Source organism: Tribolium castaneum, chromosome 7 (assembly GCF_031307605.1).
Source record: "Tribolium castaneum strain GA2 chromosome 7, icTriCast1.1, whole genome shotgun sequence".
Taxonomy (NCBI): Eukaryota; Metazoa; Arthropoda; class Insecta; order Coleoptera; family Tenebrionidae; genus Tribolium; species Tribolium castaneum.
The window spans coordinates 10,526,790-10,538,195 of NC_087400.1; the positions used below are offsets into that span (position 1 = coordinate 10,526,790).

The 11,406-nt window shown below is 33.4% G+C and overlaps 1 non-coding gene across 1 annotated transcript; it reads left to right on the top strand.

Moving 5' to 3' along the window:
- The first annotated feature begins 1,476 nt into the window (after positions 1-1,476).
- Positions 1,477-1,561, top strand: Mir3803 (microRNA mir-3803). Its single transcript, NR_038617.1, has one exon. It is a non-coding gene; the product is annotated as a microRNA mir-3803 (primary transcript).
- Positions 1,562-11,406: the final 9,845 nt, after the last annotated feature.

Sequence of the window (11,406 nt, forward strand, 5' to 3'; positions counted from 1 at the left end):
AATATGTTTTTGGTGCAATTGCTGTCCTGAAACATTGCCTAAATCAATTAAATTATTTGGGACTGCAGGAACTGATCGCCGCCGAGCACTCCTTATCATCGATTCCGCCTTCGCCCATGTGTAGGTACCATAGCACCGCCTCAACGTAACTACAAATATCTTATGTAAAGATTTTACAAAAAAATTAGTATTCGTCTGAATAAATTGTTTGCAGCCGGGTAGATTCTGTTATAGCCCGGGCTTTCAGCACCCTTTTAAAAAAATACGATGCGATCGTCTTCTTGGAAGCTCTCGTAACAGGCACTGATGATGAGACACACGAAGTCTCGAAAGCGCTCTGCTCCTTACATGTAAATATGGTTTTATTTAAAATTTGTGGGATCTGGGTTTTTCACACTCCTCCTAACACTTGAAAAAATTGGCCCACTTTGAGATAAAAGGATGCTTCCTTCGAATTTAAATATTAACTTTCCGTTGGATGGGTTACAAATCATTGGTTATGAAAGTTTCATCAAATTTGGTCAATTGTTTATTTGTGTTTGTATGATGAGGTTGTCAAAATGTACATCAGAATCGTAACCACAATTCGTTTGGAAACATAATAGCGAAAGTTTGAGACAATTTTTCCGTAAACGTTTACTATTAATATATTCTGAAATTTCAGGCGGTACCGGATCATTATTATTATTATCATCAAACTTTTCTAGGAAATCTGAACTTTCTTGATAATTTACTTCTTCGTCGCTAGAGGAAAATTCGCTCGAATTTTGGCTTCGGCTTCTAAATCTTCTTTAACGGGAGTGCTTGTAAGAATTAAAGATTTTCCCTTTTTACGCTTAACTGAAGTTTTTCTTGGGGCAGCTTTTGGATGAGGACGAATTTGCTCAGGAGTTATTAATTTTGACATCCCAAAAAGAGACTGGTGCGAGCAAAAGGAGCGCGATTCGTGAGTTGAACAACCGGATGTGAACTCCTTTATCGATCCCGAAGGTAAAGCCTCCTGTGAGCAAGAAGACTGAGGTTCTTGGGGTTCGGGATTTGGTCTATCCATAGCGAATGAATATAAAAAAATCTGCGTCAGAAAAAAATTTGAATGGTTCGAGGCCCTTTTATCTTGAATCCACTACAAATATTTTTTGGAGTGAACGAATGTAACAAGGCCTCTCCAACAAGTCCACCGATGTCTTAGATTGTGATAGTTTTTCCTGGATGATTAACATCCATCGATCACAAGCTGCGTTGTAAATTTTTTTAAAAGAGGCAAAAACAGCCACATCTAAAGGTTGTAGCTTACGACTACAGTGAGATAGTAGAGTTAAAAGAATTATTCCGTTATATTTAGCAAAATCTAATGCAGAAATACTTAAATGGCTTTCGTGATTATCTGATATAATCATCTTTGGGTGTTCTTTAGACGGTCTCATGTTTCACAAAATGCTTCAAAACTGGTAGAAAAATTATGCTGTTCTTGAAATGCACACGAGGGAATATTAAAAATGGAGGTACATAACGTTCTGTTGCGCCAATAATGTCCACCATTGTAACTGGTGTCCCTCTTCCAGCAGATATTACTTGACCTACAGTTCTTGGTACGGTCGTGGTCAATATTTTGGGCGGTTTATGGACAGTGGTAGCCCCTATTTCCACTAAGTTATAGTTGTCTTCGCTTTTTAAGTTATGTTTTGTCTTCACGTCCAAAAGGTTTTGAAAAAAGCTTTAACATTTTCTTGGTTAAAACTGGTTGCTCTGCTCATGCTTGTCTGTTTAGGTGTTCTTAAGGAAAGATGGTGTCTTCGCATAAAGCTGGCCATCCACTCTTTTCCCGCCATCCTGTCCCTGGATCAACTGTTTTTAATCTTTTTACCGTTGGTCAAAGCGTAAGTCATACGCTAACACATGGGCTTGTTTACACGACAAACCGTAGTGGATGTTACATGCATGTTGAAAACATATTTTTAATTGCAGTTCCTCCTCTTCAGAAAACTGAAAAATGCTCATTGTTTGGGCGCAAATTGATCGTTTCCAGATCCTTGCTCCAACTTAAAACGTAGCGTTTTAAAGTTATCCTCGGTATGCCTAAATCCATGGACATTCCTCTTACGGAATGACCACCAATCAAAACTTCTTGAATTGCCCTCTTCATGGTCTCTCTTAAATAAGATTTCTGATTTGTGCTACGTTTTCTAATGCGTGGCATTTTTTTGAAAAGTAATCGGTTTTTTTACAAAAACTAAGTAGGATAAGTATTTTTAGAGAACGCAGGTTAACTGGACACATGTTCATACAACCCGTTGGAAGTTGTGTTCAGTCAACCTGTTCAGTACAAAACATATAAGCACCGTTTATACAAAAAATTATGTTTATTGTTATCAAATTAATAAGGACAAATAATAACAAATAACCTACCTTGACACACAGTCGAACAATTGTTTTTATTTTTACAATATTTTGAACACCAGTTCAAAATTTGTGAGATGATAAAAATTACTCCGACGTTCGTGAAATGATTCACATCGCTGAAAATTTAAACTAGTTGGGTTACAGAATTCTACTTTACCCTAATGGAGGCTTATTAAACGAAGATCCAAATGCTAAATTTAGTTGAATAAATTCATCAATAGATAGAAGTTATGAGCAACTGTTCATTTAACCCATCTATTCACTTAACCCCATTCTACCCTACGAAAAAGTGTTCTTGGTTTCTCTTTGATATTGAACATGAATTAATTTAATTCAATAATGATAAAAAAATAGCATACGTTTCAGACGGTATTGTTCGAAAGTTCGTGGTCGATTGATACCCGTTAATCTTTATAAGTATAATTCTGTAAACGGTTCCCGAGTGAGGGTCGAATTGGCTTCCGCATGAGTAGATAGAAAGGATTAAGTCACAGATATGTTTATATTTTAGATTTAAAGCTGGTAGAAATGTTCAAATAATTATTTTCTTGGCAGGATATCCAACAAAAAAATTCATTTATTCGTGGTTAACTGGTTATTTAAAAAAAGGAGAATGTTATTTTTTAAGCCCAAAGTCCTCTGTAAATTTCGTAAAATGTTCTGTAAATAAGCTCATTTTGCTCTGACCGTTCTCAGTTTACCTACTAATTTGCGTTTCCCATTGCACTTCCTTTTTCTCGATTACGTTGGGCATTAAAAGTTTAATTCTCACAGATAGGGTTCTATGTGCTCCGAGAAAGAAGTTTGAGAGAACTTAGATATGTGTCAAGTATCAAACAGGAATTGTGGTTCTGGCTCTAGAGTTCTAGTTTTTGTTCGGTTTTACATCATTTACTCTAAATTATCTGTCAATTTTAAATTCTGTGCACCCTTATACTATTAAATCATCAAAATGGAGACAAATTACAAAAACAATTTTAACATTTTTCAACTTGCCGAGGAGATTCGGCTCAATAATCATGCCTCAATACTCAATTACCTCAATATTCCGTTTTTGAACTTGTGAATTTGTTCATACACTTAAAATGCCATTTCTATTATCATAATACTTTAATACGTTTATCTGACCTACCTGAACGACGGCAACCAATCCGACTATAATTAGAGAGGATTACCGATAGAGAGGATTACCGAATTTTTTACATGTAATCTAATTTCAAAGTTAACTAGATGAGAAGCATTTAAAAACGCATTGTATTATTGCAATCAAACGTTCGACTGCTGCGTACCATCGTTTTTTTTTTCGAGTCAAATAATTTTTGTTGGAGATGATCAACGGTAGTTTCTGTTTTAAAGATGTCCTTAAATTAAACCACTTACTATAAATATTTTACATGTTGAGAGCTTGTCTTATGTTTATGTAAACTATAACTAGTATGATGCCAATCAGAAAACCTGCCCGAGTCTGTTAATTTCATTACTATTTCATTACCTTACTATTTCATTACTATTTTATTACCTTACTATTTCATTACTACCAAATATCTTACAACAAAACCAAAATAAACTATTTTTACTTTCGGAATAAAATAGCCATCATTCTCTTAACACTGTTTCTCCATTTTTTTAAAGTGCGATAGAAGTAACTTGTCGAAAATTTCGATTAGTTTACGTCGCATGCGTTATATGGGTATTGTCGCACACTTTAAATAATTTGCACTCTTGAATATTGTACGAAAAGCAGTTTTCGTGAAGTGAAGTGAAGTGAAGTGATGGCTAAAACTTCAAAAAGAAAACTTAGTCACAGAAAATTATTATAAAGAAAAAAGTAAGCATTCTCAAAGAACGAAATGACTATTGGCCTCACTGGTGGTGGACATAAAAGAAAAAATGCTTTGTTATATTTTAGTATTATAAGATTAACTTACATAACTTTAAAGGTTTTCGATTCTTACTTAACAGTTGAACAAAAAGAGCATATTTTTTCTTTTACTTAACTAATACTTAAAGTTGGATAGAGTTCATCATAATTCCAGGAAAATTAAATTTTTAATAAAGCCTTCTCAAAAAAGTAACTTTCTCTTAGGTTAAGGCATTAAAATTGAGACTGAATTATTCTGAAAAAAATTAGCTTTTCCAGATTTTTATGGAATTCGCTAAAAATTTAGGGTTGATTTAAAGCCATGTTACTTCGGCTATTTCTCACGATACTGTAGTTTGTGTTACAAATATTATTAACCATAGGTAGTTGATAAAATCCACAGAAAGTTAATGCAATTAAAATCTATAGTAAATATTGTATGCTGGATATTGACTTTAATAAGTGTCAACTTATGGCGACCTTACTCTGGCATAAAAGGTTGGCAATACCTACTTACTTACATATTCTGCTACATCTTATATAATAAATAAATGTTATCGCCTAAATGTATAAATCGGTGTAAATAGATTTGGTTGCAAATAAAATTGTTTCCTTGGCTGCTCTTTCAAATTGAAACACAAATATGCCTTCACCATTTCTCATTTTTGCCAAAAATTTTATTTCAATAAATGGTAGAGAATTTAATTCTGCATCCATCTGTATTAACATTCCCTTATGTTTAATAGTTTTTTCAAGTTACAATAACATTTTGTTGGGATTGAGAAAGTCATTAGCCATAGGTATATTCTCATACTTTGAAAAAAAAAACGTGAGAGATTATAAATTTTGTTAAACCAACATTCAATGAATTTATTTTATTTTTAGGGGATGAATAACAATTTTCAACAGAGTTTATTATTTATGTTTAATCAGAAATATTTGCATGACAAACTATGAAAAACTTGCTATGGTTAGTAAGAAAATTTCTACAATGACAAAAAAAACACACAACAAAAATACAGACCGATGCAGAAAAAGATTCTCCTCCATCTAGTAAAATAAAAATTGGGAAATCTCATTTGAAAAACTTAATTTATGGGTACTTGAAATTGCCCAAATTGCATAACCTATTAATTTTTTTGATTTATTATATTAACTTCATTTTCAATTTTGAACAAACTATGATTTCAAAATCTCTAACACTAAGCGAGTTACCGATTTTTTAAGAGACAGGTGAAAATCCAAAAATTTTCAAAAAATTCTAAATGTCTCAAAAACGGTTAAACTTAGGTATAGGGAAAAGCTGATAAAACTCGCTTAAAATATCTTAACTAATCCAAAAGCGCAGTGAAAAACGCAGTTTTCCATTTAAAATAAAAAAGGTTAATAGTGACATCCGCTATAACCGGAACTGCTGCCATCTTGAAAATATTTTTATTGAGCAGAACTCAACAGATTATGACTGAGTACTAACTTTCTGATATATATCTTCATTAGAACTTTCAATACTTCAATACCCAATGTGGGGTTTAGACGGAACATCCTGTACTCTAATCCGAAACACCTATAAATGAAAATAACTGGCTATTTTGATAATAATTTTTAGTTCGTAAAAAAGTTTGTTCTTCGACAAGTTTTGACAACTATTTGGCCATTTATCAATACAAGACGTCAGATTATTTTTCAAAGATTTAAAGCAATTTTAAGCCTTGTTGAATGTAATTCGAAGAATAAAATGTTGTATTCAACTCGTTTTCGTGTAAATCGGTTCATTTATTTCACCTCGTGGATGATAAACCTCTCGTTTTCACTCGACGTTTAAAAATCCACTCCTGAAATAAAGCGTCCGATTTACACTCAAACTCGTCGAATAAATAACTATTATGTAACATACAAGGGACATCCATTTCTATTAGTATTTCTTCCAAAATCGGAAATTCCACACCAGACACATTTACTGCACTTATAGGAGCTGAATTTGTATTTTTGTTTATTTTGTTCTATACCTTCTAAGTTTATATGGTTTATATAAATTTTAATCCAAGTCTTTTTTTGCTAAAATAATCATATCGCCAAATTCACAATCAAATGGATTTTGTTTAAAAAAACATCAAATTGTATTTATATCCCATTTAAGTTGATAGTAGAATTTTGCAACAACGCATTTGAATTTTTTGCAGTGAAGTAAAGCACAAATTGAGAGTTTCTGCATATGAAAAAAATTCTGTGTTAAACATCCTAGCGACACATTTTGAGCTAAGAAAACCCACCAGAAATTATTAATTTGGGCTCCATTCGATTGTGCCATCACTATTTAAAAAATCTGACATTTCGTAATAAAAAATGCCAAACTGTTGTCAAAACTTCTTTACAACGGAGATAAACCGTGAATTTTGACAGTGTCCTAGAATGAAACAAAAATTGAGCTGTTTAGGAAATTTTCACAAAAATTGCCTAATCCGACTTGTGAATTTTATTCCAGTTAAAAATTCCACTTTAAAACGTAAAAGAATAACAGAATTATTTGGAGAATAAACATAATAAGTTCTCAATTTGTGGTATTTACACCCAGGCTTGGTTCGGCCCTGTATACCGATGAATCGATGCCCAGTCTGGCCCTGGTATTTTTTTACCGTGAGAACGTCTAGTTCTTGACGCTTCCTTCCCGCCAACCTTCCCCCACTTCTTCCCTTCACCGTACGCACCTTCCAACTTCCAAGATCCAAGATCTGCTCATTCGCGACTGTGACTTTGCGACAGGGAAGTGATGGATGGCACTCGTGAATGTTTAATGAAATATTTTCCATTCTTGATTGTGTCTTTTTCCACGAGTTTTCACAACCTCAAAAGGAAAGGGTAAGTGGCTGCGCTTGCTTGCATGTGCTTGCTTGCCTGTGCTTGACAGATTTTGCGGGTACTTCGTCATACTTTTAAAAGGTAATGACCTTATTTTTGTGAAAACATTTCACATTAATTTTTAGAAACCTACGATTTTTAATCTACGGAATATTAGTGAGTGCGTTAAAGATTTTCGTGAAATATTTAATTTTTTAACTATTAGGCGTTTTACAATTTTCAAATTCTACCGCTAACAAACATTTATTACTTGTAAAGTAAAACCATAGGAATAATAAAATGATGACTTTCATACGCGGAAAGCTGTACGAAAAACCTCATTGCGTGTTAAAACTTGGTTTTGCTTGTGTGGCAAAATATGAAACCGTTGACGTAAGTGTCTAGCTGATAAGTTTCATATTAATTTCGATTAGTCTCAGACTTTTGGCGACTTATTTAGGCATTTTTCAAGAACAGGCTCATTGTGTACTTTAAAAAATCTTCACTCATTTAATCTTTCGTTGTACCGGGTGCATTTGCAGTCACACGAATGTACGGGTTGGATCTGAGAGACCCAACTATTATAAAAATTGTAGAATGTGTTTTTAAATGATTCTCATCTAGTCGCCTGTGAATTTTTTATGTAAAATCCATAGTAAAATCAGAAAATGCAGCTTCATATACTTAATGATAGGCATTTAGACATCGAATATTACCATTCTTCATTTAGTAAATCTCCAATTCGGATGTAATCTTCGATAATAGAAGTGTTGTTTTTTGCACGGTGTAACAATTTAGTTGCATTTTAACGATATTTTTAAGAGAAATTAACTGATATATTTTATATTTATTAATAAAGGATTCAAACAAGCAGAGAGCCACAAATTTTTTACATGTAAACTAATTTCAAACTAGATGAGAATAATTTAAAAACACATTGTATAATAGTTTTTAATTACAGTTGTGGTTTCGCGAAATTGAGGCGTTTCTTTTAACATGAAATATGCATTATTTTTAAGAGTTTTAGCCTAAATCGTCTTAATCAAATATTTTTAATACCGGAGATACTTTTTAAGTTTTCCGGTTCTAACTAACTTCCGTTTTAAGATGAGCGTTTCAAAATATTTACCTCATTATTGTGGATACCACCAGATTTTCAATAATGTTCCATTTATTATTATTTTTTCATTCTCTAAATACTCTTTGAATGCCGCAGCCCCACAGCTGCATTCTGATAGCATTGCCCATACAAATTGCATTCGTTCTGTGGGATTGTTATTATTGTTATAGTGAGCCTCTCCGACTATTTAAATGACCATTTTTAAGGTTTTTCTTGATTACGCCAATGGTTCTTTGATATCTTTTTGATCTGAACAGGGTCGGCTTCCAAAATTTCAAAAACGACGTACATTTTGTATATTCGTTATCATCAACATTTTACTAAGGTGTTTAGGCTAAAACTCTTAAGAACAAGCATGCAAGCACCTCTTAAAAGGAACAACTCAACTTCGCAAACATATTGCATTGTTGATCAGTGTTGTAATATTCTGATGTAACATCAGTTAATTATTAAAAATTTTTGGATTTTTTATTGGACATTGCATTTTTGGTATATACAGGATGTATCAGAAATACGTGTGTTAATTTTAACACGTAATAAAACTCATAAAGTACAGCAACTTTTCTATTTAACATTTTGTAAAACTCTTCTTTACATTTTTCACTGTTTTCCTCCATTGTTTTGTGCAAACGAACCGGTCAGTGTTTAATAATTAGTTTGTAATCATAGCAACAATTTTTATTGATTTAAATTGTTTAAGTTGCCCGTTTCTATCACAACGAAAATAGTTCGGCTCTCTTATTTTTGTACTCATAGGCAGGTACACGTTTCAGTATGTTATGCAGGGACGGATGGGGGTATTTGAACCGGCCCGGGAACTTTGCATAGACCGGCCCAGGTCCCCTTCACCATGGTGAAGGAAAGGAAGGGGGAAGGGGGTGATAACGTTGTAACAAATAGTAGAATCGAGTTCAAACAGCAAAACTTAATCTTTATTGTTAATAAGTTAAAGCTCTCTTTAAAACAGAGCTTTTCAAAGCTAGACTGTTAATTACATCTTCATTTTGGACCTTATTTAAAACTTCTTTTTCTACATTCATGACCATGAAAGCATCCAACAGACTATCCGATAAGCGATTTCTTAGTCGGTTTTTTTATGAACTTTCTCGTGAAGTTGTATTCCAAATTTCCATTCTTTTATGCGACTCTTTAAAAAATACAGCCACGGAATTTAACAGGGAAAAAAGGAAGCTGCTTTAATGTGAGTCTTCAACAAGTCATCAATGACTAAATTCAAAATGTGATTGTAACATCATATGTGTACGTGACCAGAGTTTAATCTTGTCATATTTGCCACAAATCCATTATATGCACCTTGTAAATTTGCTGCACCATCCGTAGAATCACCTATACATTTCTCTGGATCTAAGTTATTTTCTTCTAGAGTTTGAAGTAATAAATTTTGCATCCCCACTCCAGAGCTTTCATGACAAGGAATTACAGATAGCAGTCTTTCGTGGACTTTCCCAAAGTAAACGTACCTAAAAAAAACAATAAAATACAATAAATGAAAACTAGATTTTGAGTGATTTACCTTACGACTACTGCACATTGATCTGTGACGGATATGTCTTGAGTAGTATCCAGTTCCAAGGCCTACATTTCAACTTGTCGAATTTCGTCAGAAATTATTTTTTTCATCATTTTAGCCATGATTAATATTATCTCATACACAGTAGTTTTTGATAAAAATGTTTGAAAATTGCCCGCTCTCTCTTTAATGTTTTTCTCACGTTGGTTTTTACTTTTTTCAATGATAGTATCTAAATGTTTTTTAGAATTACGTCATATTTAGACAGCAAAATAATGATTTCCAAAAAATTGCCATGGTCCAAGTCCTCGTTTGATAGGGTATAAGCCGCTTCATTCACCCTCCCTCTGTACGAAATTCCTCTTTTGGCAACGAGCTTAATAACATTAATCATTCTATCATGTATTTGCCCGTTATTTACTACAAGATTAGTTCGCTTTTTGAGGTGCTCACTAATTAATAATTTATCGACTGTTTTATTTTTACAATATAAAAAATATGAATTGCAACTCTTCTTGTGTAAATAGCTACTTTCGTGCTCATTAATCCTTTGATACACGTGTTTCCAATCACACATCCCTTCAATAAAAATGTTTTTTTCATTTGTGCCAACAAATGCAATGCACACGTAACAGAATAAAGCCCTTTTGGCTATGATTATATGTTAACCATGACCGTGAAGCACCATTGGCCCGTTTAAATGCTTTTTCGATTTGAAATGGAATATTATTACTTGTGTGAGGAAATTGGGGATGGTAGTCAAAAAACATCAGTGTTCATCGGATCAGGCCGTTTAAAAAACAATTCCCCAGATTGATCATCAGAGCATTTTTCAAACATTTGTGTGTTACCCGCCGTGTTGTCTAAAAATTTTATAATTTAAATTTCTCTAAAAAAAGCAACAATGTACTTACCGATTTCTTCCCCTTCTTCTACTTGAACGTCAATATCTTTCGTATCATCAGAGGCTGGGGCACTACACGACACAGAATCACATTTAGTTAAATTGAATTGCAGAATCGAAATGAAGTGTTACCCCCTACCAGCCTGACAGAATGAAAAAAAAAATTGTTCTGCGAAAAGTATAATTATTTAGTCGTATCTATTGAGTCTTATCTCAACCAATTCCAAGATCAAGACGCTGATGCCGACGGCTGTAATTGTAAACACGGGAGTTGTGAATCATGAACTAGCGAATATATTCGTTTCTGCACATGGATATTAATATTAGACAAAAACAATTTTTATTTTCAACTTAAAAAAAATCAAATCTCTCATCGGCCGACCCGCAGCGGCCCAAACCGCACCGGCCCACCGAGAAATTTTCCGGTGCCCGGCCGTCCCATCCGTCCCTGATGTTTTTCCAACTGTTAAGTAAATTTGCGAATTTTTTATTGAAAAATTACAAATAGAAAAGATGTTTTATTTGTTGAGTTCTATTATGTGTTAAATTAAGACACGTATTTCTGGTACACCCTGTATATGGTGCTGCATTTTGGATGCCCGAATAGGGAATCTTCGAAACTAAGAAAAACGCGTGACACAGTTTTGGGTCCGATTTTTTTGAAAATAATTTTGGTCAATTTTGCACAGCTATCGTCTTTTCTTTTTGACTTATAAACAAAAGTTGACATTTTAGCGAAATCTTAAAAAGTTCGT